The sequence below is a fragment of the Bos javanicus genome, chromosome 16 (genome assembly GCF_032452875.1).
Source record: "Bos javanicus breed banteng chromosome 16, ARS-OSU_banteng_1.0, whole genome shotgun sequence".
NCBI lineage: Eukaryota > Metazoa > Chordata > Mammalia > Artiodactyla > Bovidae > Bos > Bos javanicus.
The window spans coordinates 41,351,555-41,364,275 of NC_083883.1; the positions used below are offsets into that span (position 1 = coordinate 41,351,555).

General features: G+C 38.5%; 1 long non-coding RNA gene across 3 annotated transcripts in view; it reads left to right on the forward strand.

Annotated features, from left to right (window-relative positions):
* LOC133227757 (uncharacterized) overlaps window positions 1-12,721 on the forward strand; it is a 206,792-nt gene that overhangs the window by 168,723 nt on the left and 25,348 nt on the right. For all 3 annotated transcript variants that reach the window (XR_009729930.1, XR_009729931.1, XR_009729929.1), the window contains exon 3: window positions 902-983. This is a non-coding gene — a long non-coding RNA (uncharacterized LOC133227757). The remainder of the gene's footprint in view (window positions 1-901; window positions 984-12,721) is intronic.

Consider the following 12,721-nt stretch of genomic DNA (forward strand, 5'->3'; position numbering starts at 1 on the left):
GACAGATCTCTGTCCCTACCTCTTTTGTCTCTTTTTATCTTTTATATTTTGTCGTACCTCCTTTCAAAGACAATGGGCTGCCTTTCTGGGTGCCTGATGTCCTCTGCCAGCATTCAGAAGTTGTTCCGTAAAATTTGCTCAGTGTTCAAATGTTCTTTCGATGAATTTATGGGGGAGAAAGTGGTGTCCCTGTCCTATTCCTCCACCATCTTCCAAATATTTTTTATTGAACTGCATTTGACATATAACATTATTACTTGATACATTTATATACTCTACTATAATTGACATTGTAACAACAATTAAGATCTCTATGTTGTTACATATTTATTATTTCTTTCTAGTGATTAGAATTATTAAGTTCTAGTCTCTTAGCAAGTTTGAAAGTGAAAGTGTTAGTCTCTCAGTCATGTCTAACTCTTTGTGACCCTTTGGACTCCTCTGTCCGTGGAATTATCCAGGCAAGAATACTGAAGTGGGTACCCATTTCCTTCTCCAGGGGGTCTTTCTGACCCAGGGATTGAACCTGGGTCTCCTGCATTGCAGGCAGATTCTTTACTGTCTGAGCCACCAGGAAAGCCAGGCAAGTTTAATGCTTACAATACAATATTGTTGTTTGTATTCACTATGTTGTGCATTAGACGTCTAAGGCTTGTTTGCTACTTGTTGCAATTGTACCCTTAAACAACATTTGTCCTAATATAAATATTTCTGAGGGCATTCTTCACCATAGACAAGAGACTGTCTTGCTAATAAGGGAAAAATAATAATAGCAAGTATGTGTGCATGCTCAGTCATGTCTGACTCTTTGCAACCCCATGGGCTGTAGCTCTCCAGACTCCTCTGTCTATGGAATTTTCCAAGCAAGAATTTTGGAGTGGGTTGCTATTTCCTCCTCCAGGGGATCTTCCTGACCCAGGGATCGAACTCCTGTCTTCTCCATCTCCTGCCTTCACAGGGGGACTCTACCATGGAGCCATCTGGTAAACACAATAGCAAGTATATCCATTTGTAATGTATTAATAAGTTATTTTACATACATTATTTAATCCTCACAATATTGTGAAATAGTTATGGGAGACATAATTACCTCAATTTTATGCATGAGAGGAAAGAAAGAAGAAGAGGAATCAGTAGGGATTACAAAGAATATCCACCATCCATTTATACATCACTAGTGAATAACCACATGTGCCTATCTCTGGGAGTATATAGCAACAGACCAAATCTTTACAAAACCTATAACTTTATGAAAGTGACTGACAATTGATTTAATAACAATAAAATAATGTAAGTGCTGTGATATGGATCTCTGAGATCAAAGAACAGGTAGCCCTACTTTAAAAGTTGCAAAAGACCTCCTTAAATAATTTGCATTTTAGCAGATGTATAAGGGATGAGGAGTTAGCTTGATGAAAGGGAAGTAGGGTTGAGTACTCTTGTGGGACAGAATATCACGTCCCAAGAAACAGAATTAAGTGAAGACAAATTGCACTTATCAAGGAACCAAGAAAAAAAAATTTTGGCATGATTGTGTAAAATGTAAGCTGGGAAAGAGATAAGGCTAGAGAGTTAGACAAAGGACCAAAGTCATATCAGACCTTGTAGTTTATTTTAAGGACAATGATAAGACAAAAATTAGGGCAGCATGAAAAACTAGGATAGTAAAATATTTTGAAGGGATAATTTTAGGAATATAGTCAATCACAATAGCCCTACAAAGGAGTCAAAGAGTAAGAGGTCATTTGAGATATTATAGATGATAGAAACATTTCAGTTTGATGGTAGAGGTGTAACAAAAGCCCTATGTATGATTAAATGACAAGTAAATAGAGGCAAAGGGTATGTATATGGTTTGAAAAGTTCATCCCTCTCTTACTAGAGTTGATAGAAGGGTCAAAGAAAGTTTTTTCAAGATAGAAAATTTTAAATATGTTTGAAGACATAGGGGAAAGACTGTATATAAAGGTAGAACTTAAAGATATGATGAACTCATTAAAGATTAAGGAAGTAGTAATATACAGCATGGTGACTACAGTTAATAATATTGTATTCCATATTTGAAAGTTGCTAAGAGAGTGGACCTTCAAAGTTCTCATCACAGAAAACTGTTATGTTAAGTAGACTTCTTGTGGTAATCATTTTGTACTATATACAAATATCAAATCATTATGCTGTAGGCCTGAAATGAATATAATGTTATATGTATATTAAATCTTAATTTTTAAAAATTAAGGAAGTAAGATATACAAGAAGAGTTATAATGAAATGCTTAGCTAAGCAAGAAGGCTCAGAAAAAAGATCTGTGTGCATATTTTTACAGCCCAAGTACCAAAGCCAATCCTACTCTTTGCCCTTCCCTGGCTAGTTAACCTAATAATAAAATTCCTGGAAAGTTTTGTCTTTTTATCACTTGGTCTATCTGTAGTGGGACACTTTTCTGTTGGAAATTCACTTACTTGCATCTTTGAGATGATGTTAAGATAATATAAGAATTGCTAAGTCACATATCCTTAGCACATGAAAAGATAACATCAAAAATGAATTTTGGCTAATGGCTAATTTTCCATTCTCCTGATAAGAGGAAGTGCTCATATGCAATAAATGGGTATGGAAAGGTCTCCAGAATTTGAAGTGAGATGAGTCAGATCATTTTCATCATCACTGCAGCAACCAAAATGGAAAATTGTCAGATCATCATCTTCTACTAGGACATCATCAACCTTTCATCAAAAAGTAGAGGCTTCTTACAAGCACTGGCAAGAAAATGAAGCCACTTAATACTCCTTTCCCATGCCATCAACCTAACAAAAATGGGGTGATGGGGCTTTTCTTAGACATTTCAAGGGATTTGCTGTTCAGTTGCTAAGTTGGGTCTAACTCTTTGCAATCCCATGAACTGCAGCAAGCCAGGCTTCCCTGTCCTTCACTATCTCCCAGAGTTAGGTTAAACTCATGTCCATTGAATTCGTGATGCCATCCAACCATCTCATCCTCTGTTGTCCCCTTCTCCTCTAGCCCTCAATCAATCCTCCCTAGCATCAGGATCTTTTCCAAAGAGTTGCCTCTTTGTATCTGGCACAAAAGTATTGGAGCTTCAATATCAGTCCTTCCAGTGAATATTAAGGATTTATTTCCTTTAGGATTGACTGGTTGGATCTTCTTCTGTCCAAAGGACTCTCAAGAGTCTTCTCCAACACCACAGTTTGAAAAGTATCAATTCTTCAGTGTTCAACCTTCTTTATGGTCCAATTCTCACATCCATAACATGACTACTGTAAAATCCATAGCTTTAACTATATGGACCTTTGTTGGCAAAGTGATGTCTGCTTTTTAATATACTGTCTAGGTTTGTCATAGTTTTTCTTCCAAGGAGCAAGCATCTTTTAATTTCATGGCTGCAGTCACTGTCAGCAGTGATTTTGGAGCCCAAGAAAAGAAAATCTGTCACGGCTTTCCACTTTTCCCTCTTCTATTGCCATGAAATGATGGGACCAGATGCCATGGTCTTAGTTTTTAGAATGTTGAGTTTTAAGCCAGTGTGTTCACTCTCCTCTTTCACTTTCATCAAGAGGCTCTTTAGTTCCTCTTCACTTTCTTCCATTAAGTTAGTATCATCTGCATATCTGAGGTTTATATTTCTCCCAGCAATCTTGATTCCAGATTGTGATTCATCCAGCCTGGCATTTCACATGATGTACTCTGCATGTAAGTTACATAAGCAGGATGACAATATACAGCCTTGTTGTACTCCTTTCCCAATTTTGAACAAGTCTGTAGTTCCATGTCTAACTGTTGCTTCTTGCCTGAATACAGGCTTCTCAAGAAGCAGGTAAGAAGGTCTGGTATTCCCATCTCTTTAAGAAGTTTTCACAGTTTGTTGTGATCCACATAGTCAAAGGCTTTAGCATAGTCAATAAAGCAGAAGTGAATTTTTTTTTTTTTCCCTTGCTTTTTTATGATCCAACTAGTGGTGGTTTAGTTGCTAAGTTGTGTTGGACTCTTGAGACCCCATGGACTGTAGCCTGCCATGTTCCTCTGTCCATGGGATTCTCCAGGCAAAAATACTGGAATGGGTTGCCATTTCCTTCTCCAGGGGATCTTCCTGACCCAGGATCAGACCTGAGTCTCCTGCATTGCAGGCAGATTCTTTACCAACTGAGCTACAAGGGAAGCCCATGATCCAACAAATGTTGGTGATTTGATCTCTGGTTCCTCTGCCTTTTTATATCCAGCTGAACCTATGGAAGTTCTCTGTTTATGTACTGCTGAAGACTACCTTGAATGATTTTGAGCGTATCTTGCTAGCATGTGAAATGAGTGCAAATGTACAATAAGTTGAACATTCTTTGGCATTGCCTTTCTTTGGGATTAGAATGAAAACAGACCTTTTCCAGTCCTGTGGTCATTGCTGAGTTTTCCAAATTTGCTGGCATATTGAGTGCAGCACTTTCACACCAGCATCTTTTAGGATTTGAAATAGTCCAGCTGGAATTCCATTACCTCCCAAATCTTTGTTCATAGTAATGCTTCCTAAGGCCCACTTGAACTCACACTCCAGGATGTTTGGCTCTAGGTGAATGGCCACACCATCATTGTTATCCAGGTTATTAAGATCTTTTTTGTCCAGTTCTTCTGTGTATTCTTGCCACCACTTCTTTATCTCTTCTGCTTCTTTTAAGTCCTTGCTATTTCTGTCCTTTATGGTGCCCATCTTTGCATGAAATATTCCCTTGGTATCTGATTTTCTTGAAGTGATTTCTAGTTTTTCCCATTCTATTGTTTTCCTCCATTTCTTTGTATTGTTCACTTAAGAAATCTTTCTATTTCTCCTTGCTTATCTCCTAAACTGCATTTAATTTGGTATATATTTCCCTTTCTTCTTTGCATTTTGCTTCTATTTGTAAGGCTCCTCCAACAACCTCTTTGCCTGCTTACATTTCTTTTTTGGGGGGATGGTTTTGGTCATCACCTCCTGTACAGTATTACAATGTTAAGTGTTACAATGTTCAAGGAATTATGGAGTCAGATACCCTGGAAGATGCCATCTCAAAGTATTTCAGGACCTCCTACATCTTTAGATACAGATTCTTCTAGTCCTGCAATGGAAAAGTAGAGATTAAATCTGTGCCTTTAGCAGGCCACGAAAAAAGATATTGGAAAGAAAACTGGTTGTAGATACTGCAAATCTGGGCAGTAGACCTCATCCAGAAACTTCATTCAATACTCTAAATATCCTCAACATTCTCAAGCACTGGGCCAAGACCAACAGTGTGAAATTTAACAGGTACCGAGATTAATTCCTCAGAGTAGGGATTAATAGGTACAAACTACAATGTATAAGATAAATAAGCTTTAAGAATATTTTATACAGCCCGGGGAACATAGCCAAAATTTTCTAATAACTCTAAGTGGAGTAATATGTAAAAATATTGAATTAGTATGTTGTACAGCTGAAACTTATATAATAAATATTATGAATCAACTATACTTAAACTTTTTTGAGAAAGATTAATTCTTTCATCTAGGTTAAATACTATGAGTGCACATGAAAAAAAAACAGACATGAAAATCTGGGTTTTTTTTAACTGACTGTGACTTTAAGATGAGCCAGCACAGCTAATAATGACATCTAATGCCACTTTAGGCATGATTAAGGAGAAGAGTGTTTTCACTGAGAGTAAATTATATCTTTTTACTTTTTACAGATCAACCCCAATTCTGAAGTGCTTTATTCCAGTGTAAGGATAACTACTCAACTGTGAGCAAGTAGAGGCATCCATGATCAGATTTACATACAAATTTACAATGTGCAAGTCTTTGTCACACACTATAATACTGAGTTTGATCCCCATAATCATCCTATGAGATAAATATTGTTATACCAGTCTTAATAGATTATAGTGCTGAAATTGAGTGGCATTAAGTGCCTTGATCAAGGTAGCATGGTTACTAAGTGGTAGAGCCAGGTCATTGACTCCTAGACCTCCATTCTTTCATCTGTATCATCCTATAATAAACCATGATGTTTGACTGAGGGAGATAAGACTTGGTGGTTCTTGTTAATACTCTTCAAACATTGGAAGCTATTGAGAAAGCTATTAGACTATATTTAAAAAAATTTTTTTTTTATTGAAGTATAGTTGATTTAAAATGTTGTATTAGTTTTAGGTGTACAGTAAAGTTAGTTCAGTCAGTTCAGTCGCTCAGTCATGTCCAACTCCTTGCGACTTCATGGACTGCAGCATGCCAGGCTTCCCTGTCCAGCACCAACTCCCAGAGCTTGCTCAAACTCATGTCCATTGAGTCAGTAATGCCATCCAACCAACTCATCCTCTGTTGTTCCCTTCTCCTCCTGCCTTCAATCTTTCCCAGCATCAGGGTCTTTTCCAATGAGTCAGTTCTTTGCATCAGATGGCAAAAGTATTGGAATTTCAGCTTCAGCATCAGTCTTTCTAATGAACATTCAGGATTAAGATATCCTTTGGGATTGACTGGTTGGATCTCCTTGCAGTCCAAGGGACTCTCAAGAGTCTTCTCCAACACCATAGTTCAAAAACATCAATTCTTCAGTGCTCAGCTTTCTTTATGGTCCAACTCTCACATCCATACATGACTACTGAGAAAACCATAGCTTTGACTAGATGGACCTTTGTTGGCAAAGCAATGTCTCTGCTGTTTAATATGCCATCTAGGTTGGTCATAGCCTTTCTTCCAAGGAGCAAGCATCTTTTAATTTCATGGCTGCAGTCACCATCTGCAGTGATTTTGGAGCCCAAGAAAAGAGTCTGTCACTGTGTCCATTGTTTCCCCATCTATTTGCCATGAAATGATAGGACCAGATGCCATAATCTTTATCTTTTGAATGTTGAGTTTTAAGCCAACTTTTTAACTCTCCTCTTTCACTTTCATCAAGAGGCTCTTTAGTTCCTCCTCACTTTCTGCCATTAGAATGGTGTCATCTGCATATCTGAGGGTATTGATATTTCAAAGTATAGCAAAGTAATTCAGTTATATGTATATATATAGATATATAAGAATATAGGTAATAATTATATAGACATATATTTTTCATTATAGGTTATTATAAGATATTGAATATCATTTCCTGTGCTATATAGTAGGTCCTTTTGGGTTATCTTTTTAAAAAATTTTTATTGGGGTATAGTTGATTTACAATGCTGTGTTATTTTCAGGTGTACAGCCAAGTGAATCAGATATACATAAACATACATCCACTCTTTTTTCTAGATTCTTTTCCAATATAGACCACTACAGAGTATTGAGTAGATTCCCCCGTGAAGTATGCTGCTGCTGCTGCTGCTGCTGCTACTAAGTCACTTCAGTCGTGTCCGACACTGTGCAACCCCATAGACGGCAGCCCACCAGGCTCTGCCATCCCTGGCAGTATAGCAGGTTCTTACTAGTCATCTTCTTTATATATAGCAGTGTGTATATGTTAATCCCAAACTTCTAATTCATCACTCCTCTACCCACTTTCCCCTTTGGTAACCTTAGTTTGTTTTCAAAGTCTGTGAGCCTGTTTTGTAAATAAGTTCATTTGTATCATTTTTTTCAGATTCCACATATGAGATATCATATGATACTTGTTGCCTGATTTCACATAGCATGATAATCTCTAGGTCCATCCATGCAGATTTAGTCTTGAATGAGACAGCAGATAGATGTTAAGAGAACCGAGTGTTAGCAAAGCCTAGGTGACTATTACTGAAGGAGTAGGAAGTTGATGGAGAATTTAAGACAAAGCTAATAGAGCTAAAAGGAGTCAGTAGAATAAAATGAATTTCCTAATAAATCTTGAGTTATTTATAGCCTTCAGTGAAAATTCCTGAATAAGAGTTTGTGCAAATGTTTCCTTTACTCTCATTTTTTAAATAAACCTCTATTTTTATTATGAAAGCAGAAGTGGAAAAATGAGAAGGAGGATGCATTAACAATGACTCTGGAAAAGGAACCACTGATATGCCATCTGCCTAAAACTGTAGTATCGCATCCACAAAGCCTTTTATGGGACATCCCAATCATTCCAAATTCATGTGAATAATGACAGAGAGTGAAGGATGAAAGGCTAACCTTTTATAGGATAACATTTGGATCTAGTGGTGCTATATCCATCCACACTCTTCAAATACTTTCTAATTCTTCAAAATATGTAAAATACCAAGTCAGTATGCCCTCTCTACCTAGCTCCAAACAGGCAATCAGAAACTTGGCTTCTAATTTCAGTTCTGCTGGGTACTTTCTTATTGGCCTTGGGCGAGCTTGCACTCAGGTTTATGTTAGTATGACTCTTCAGGCCTGTGGCACCTCATGTAGAATTTATGAGCATATACTATGTAAAATGGATTAAGTGTACATGCCTGTTTAGCATCAGATAGACCTGATTTTCAGCAGTTCCCTGCCACTTAGAAGTCCCTCTAACTTCAGTTCCTTCATATGCTAAGTTTATGGATATGAAAATGCATGTGATATAATTATGTAAATTACCAATGAAGGGGGGATTCCCTGGTGGCTCAGATGGTAAAGAATCTGCCTGCAATGCAGGAGACCTGGGTTCAATCCCTGGGTTGGGAAGATCCCCTGGAGGAGGGCAGGGCCATCCACTCCAGTATTCTTGGCCTAGAGAATCCCCATGCACAGAGGCTGGCAGAAAACAGTCCATGGGGTCGCAAAGAGTTGGACATGACTGAGTGTCTAAGCACACACACCAGTGAAGTAGGTCACTGGTCGTAATCTATATTTTGGAGAAGGCAGATTTCAAAAAACTTTAAACAAAGTTAGATGGAATGTAATGGAGTAAAATTGGAAGGAGGACAGGGAGTGGATCAGTAAAGATGGGAAGCTATGGAAAAGACCTTGACACTGCAGTAGCATATCACTCAGATGAGTAAAGAAAGAAAGGCATATAGATGGATGTATGTGACTATACAAATAGTCTTTCTAATGGGCTCAGACCTAGAAGTGTATGAATAAAAGATGAGAGATGGGGCACATAACCAAGACAGTTTAGCTTATTTTTGACCATGCCATGAGACCTGTGGGATCGTAGGTCCCCAAAAAGGGATCAAACACAGGCCCATGGCAGTGAAAGCACTTAATCCTAACCACTGAACAAGCAGGGAATCCCCCCCACCCTTTTTTTTTTTCAAGACAATTTTAAAACAGTGGCCTAAACCTCCCAGAATAGAGTCAGGAAATCTATAGCCTGGAATGAGCTAAAGTATATGGGAAAAAAAGAAAAAAAAATCTGAAACAAGAAAAAGACTGTGCTTTGGGGTTTTGTTTGTTTAAAGAAGACTAAGAAGGAAAGTATAAGAGCCTGATTTGGGGGGGATAAAAGTGTCATGATGAATTTTATGGGAGAAACCTGAGTTTCTTAGGACCTCTTATGGAACACTTGTACCAAACGTTGAGCCTTTCATAGTTAAGGAGATATAACCTCATCTATGGAGATTTTGACTGTCCAGTAGGAAATAGGCATGCAAATAAATAAATTTAAAGTGTAAATATTTTTATTTATGTAAAAAATAAAATAAATGCAAAATATACTAAAATAACTATATTAATAGAGGCGGGTATAAAACCCAGGTGAAATATAAACCAAAAAAATCAAAATCTGCCTGGCTAGAGGAGGATTCCCAGAAAGAATGGCATTTAGACTGAGGCATCTCAGTCAATGAAATGCTGTACAAACTGAAAAAGATAACACAGATGTAAGATAATAATGTAGTCAAACTTCCTGTCATTCTGAATGAGTTTAGCCTCATTGACCCTGGTGAAGCCTTTCAGTTTGCTAAAAAACGTTTACTAAGGTTTCATAGTACCTGGCAAATTTTAGAGAACCAGAGAAATTGCAGAAGACTGAAAATTGATAAATATTATTTAGATTTTCAGTTTTAAGAGGAAAGATTCAATGGCAGACAGTGTTGTGGATTATTTGAAAGAACAGGCTGTGAATTTAAGATTGCTAAGAGATTCTGGCTTTGCTCCTTACCTTGGTCAAGATTGTGTGACCTTAACCAAGCTATCGAGCAACTCTGTCCTTCAGTTTCCTCATCTATAAAATGTGAGACTAAGAGGTTATACTCAAAGGATAGTAGTGAGCATTACAGGGAAAATGGTTGGAAGAATACCTAGCAGATGGTAAGTTCTCCATATTAGGAGCTGTTTTATAATAATACAAACTAGACCAAACTGGTAGGCCTTCAGATCAGATCAGATCAGTCGCTCGGTCGTTTCCGACTCTTTGCGACCCCATGAAGCGCAGCACGCCAGGCCTCCCTGTCCATCACCAACTCCCAGAGTTCACTGAGACTCACATCCATCGAGTCAGTGATGCCATTCGGCCATCTCATCCTCTGTCGTCCCCTTCTCCTCTTGCCCCCAATCCTTCCCAGCATCAGAGTCTTCTCCAATGAGTCAACTCTTCACATGAGGTGGCTAAGTACTGGAGTTTCAGCTTTAGCATCATTCCTTCCAAAGAAATCCCAGGGCTGATCTCCTTCAGAATGGACTGGTTGGATCTCCTTGCAGTCCAAGGGACTCTCAAGAGTCTTATCCAACACCACAGTTCAAAAGCATCAATTCTTCAGTGCTCAGCCTTCTTCACAGTCCAACTCTCACATCCATACATGACCACAGGAAAAACCATAGCCTTGACTAGACGGGTCTCTGCTTTTGAATATGCTATCTAGGTTGGTCATAACTTTCCTTCCAAGGAGTAAGCGTCTTTTAATTTCATGGCTGCAGTCACCATCTGTAGTGATTTTGGAGCCCAGAAAAATAAAGTCTGACACTGTGTCCACTGTTTCCCAATCTATTTCCCATGAAGTCATGGGACCGGATGCCATGATCTTTGTTTTCTGAATGTTGAGCTTTAAGCCAACTTTTTCTCTCTCCACTTTCACTTTCATCAAGAGGCTCTTTAGTTCCTCTTCACTTTCTGCCATAAGGGTGGTGTCATATGCATATCTAAGATTATTGATATTTCTCCAGGCAATCTTGATTCCAGCTTGTGCTTCTTCCAGCCCAGCGTTTCTCATGATGTACTCTGCATATAAGTTAAATAAACAGGGTGACAATATACAGCCTTGACAAACTCCTTTTCCTATTTGGAACCAGTCTGTTGTTCCATGTCGAGTTCTAACTGTTGCTTCCTGACCTGCATACAAATTTCTCAAGAGGCAGATCAGGTGGTCTGGTATTCCCATCTTTTTCAGAATTTTCCACAGTTTATTGTGATCCACACAGTCAAAGGCTATGGCACAGTCAATAAAGCAGAAATAGATGCTTTTCTGGAACTCTCTTGCTTTTTCCATGATCCAGTGGATGTTGGCAATTTGATCCAGCGGATGTTGGCAATTTGATCTCTGGTTCCTCTTGAACATCAGGAAGTTCACAGTTTACATATTGCTGAAACCTGGCTTGGAGAATTTTGAGCATTACTTTACTAGCATGTGAGATGAGTGCAATTGTGCGGTAGTTTCAGCATTCTTTGGCATTGCCTTTCTTAGGGATTGGAATGAAAACTGACCTTTTCCAGTCCTGTGGCCACTGCTGAGTTTTCCAAATTTGCTGGCGTATTGAGTGCAGCACTTTCACAGCATCATCTTTCAGGATTTGGAATAGCTCAACTGGAATTCCATCACCTCCACTAGCTTTGTTCATAGTGATGCTTTCTAAGGCCCACTTGACTTCACATTCCAGGATGTCTGGCTCCAGGTCAGTGATCACACCATCGTGATTATCTGGGTCGTGAAGATCCTTTTTGTACAGTTCTTCTGTGTATTCTTGCCACCTCTTCTTAATATCTTCTGCTTCTTTTAGGTCCATACCATTTCTGTCCTTTATCGAGCCCATCTTTGCTTGAAATGTTCCCTTGGTATCTCTGATTTTCTTGAAGAGATCCCTAGTCTTTCCCATTCTGTTGTTTTCCTCTATTTCTTTGCATTGATCGCTGAAGAAGGCTTTTTATCTCTTCTTGCTATTCTTTGGAACTCTGCACTCAGATGTTTATATCTTTCCTTTTCTCCTTTGCTTTTCACTTCTCTTCTTTTCACAGCTATTTGTAAGGCCTCCCCAGACAGCCATTTTGCTTTTTTGCATTTCTTTTCCATGGGGATAGTCTTGATCCCTGTCTCCTGTACAATGTCATGAACCTCATTCCATAGTTCATGAGGCCCTCTGTCTATCATATCTAGGCCCTTAAATCTATTTCTCACTTCCACTGTAGAATCATGAGGGATTTGATTCAGGTCATACCTGCATGGTCTAGTGGTTTTCCCTACTTTCTTCAATTTAAGTCTGAATTTGGCAATAAGGAGTTCATGGTCTGAGCCACAGTCAGCTCCTGGTCTTGTTTTTGCTGACTGTATAGAGCTTCTCCATCTTTGGCTGCAAAGAATATAATCAATCTGATTTCGATGTTGACCATCTGGTGATGTCCATGTATAGTCTTCTCTTGTGTTGTTGGAAGAGGGTGTTTGTTATGACCAGTGCATTTTCTTGGCAAAACTCTATTAGTCTTTGCCCTGCTTCATTCCGTATTCCAAGGCCAATTTTGCCTGTTACTCCAGGTGTTTCTTGACTTCCTACTTTTGCATTCCAGTCCCCTATAATGAAAAGGACATCTTTTTTGGGTGTTAGTTCTAAAAGGTCTTGTAGGTCTTCATAGAACCACTCAACTTCAGCTTCTTCAGTG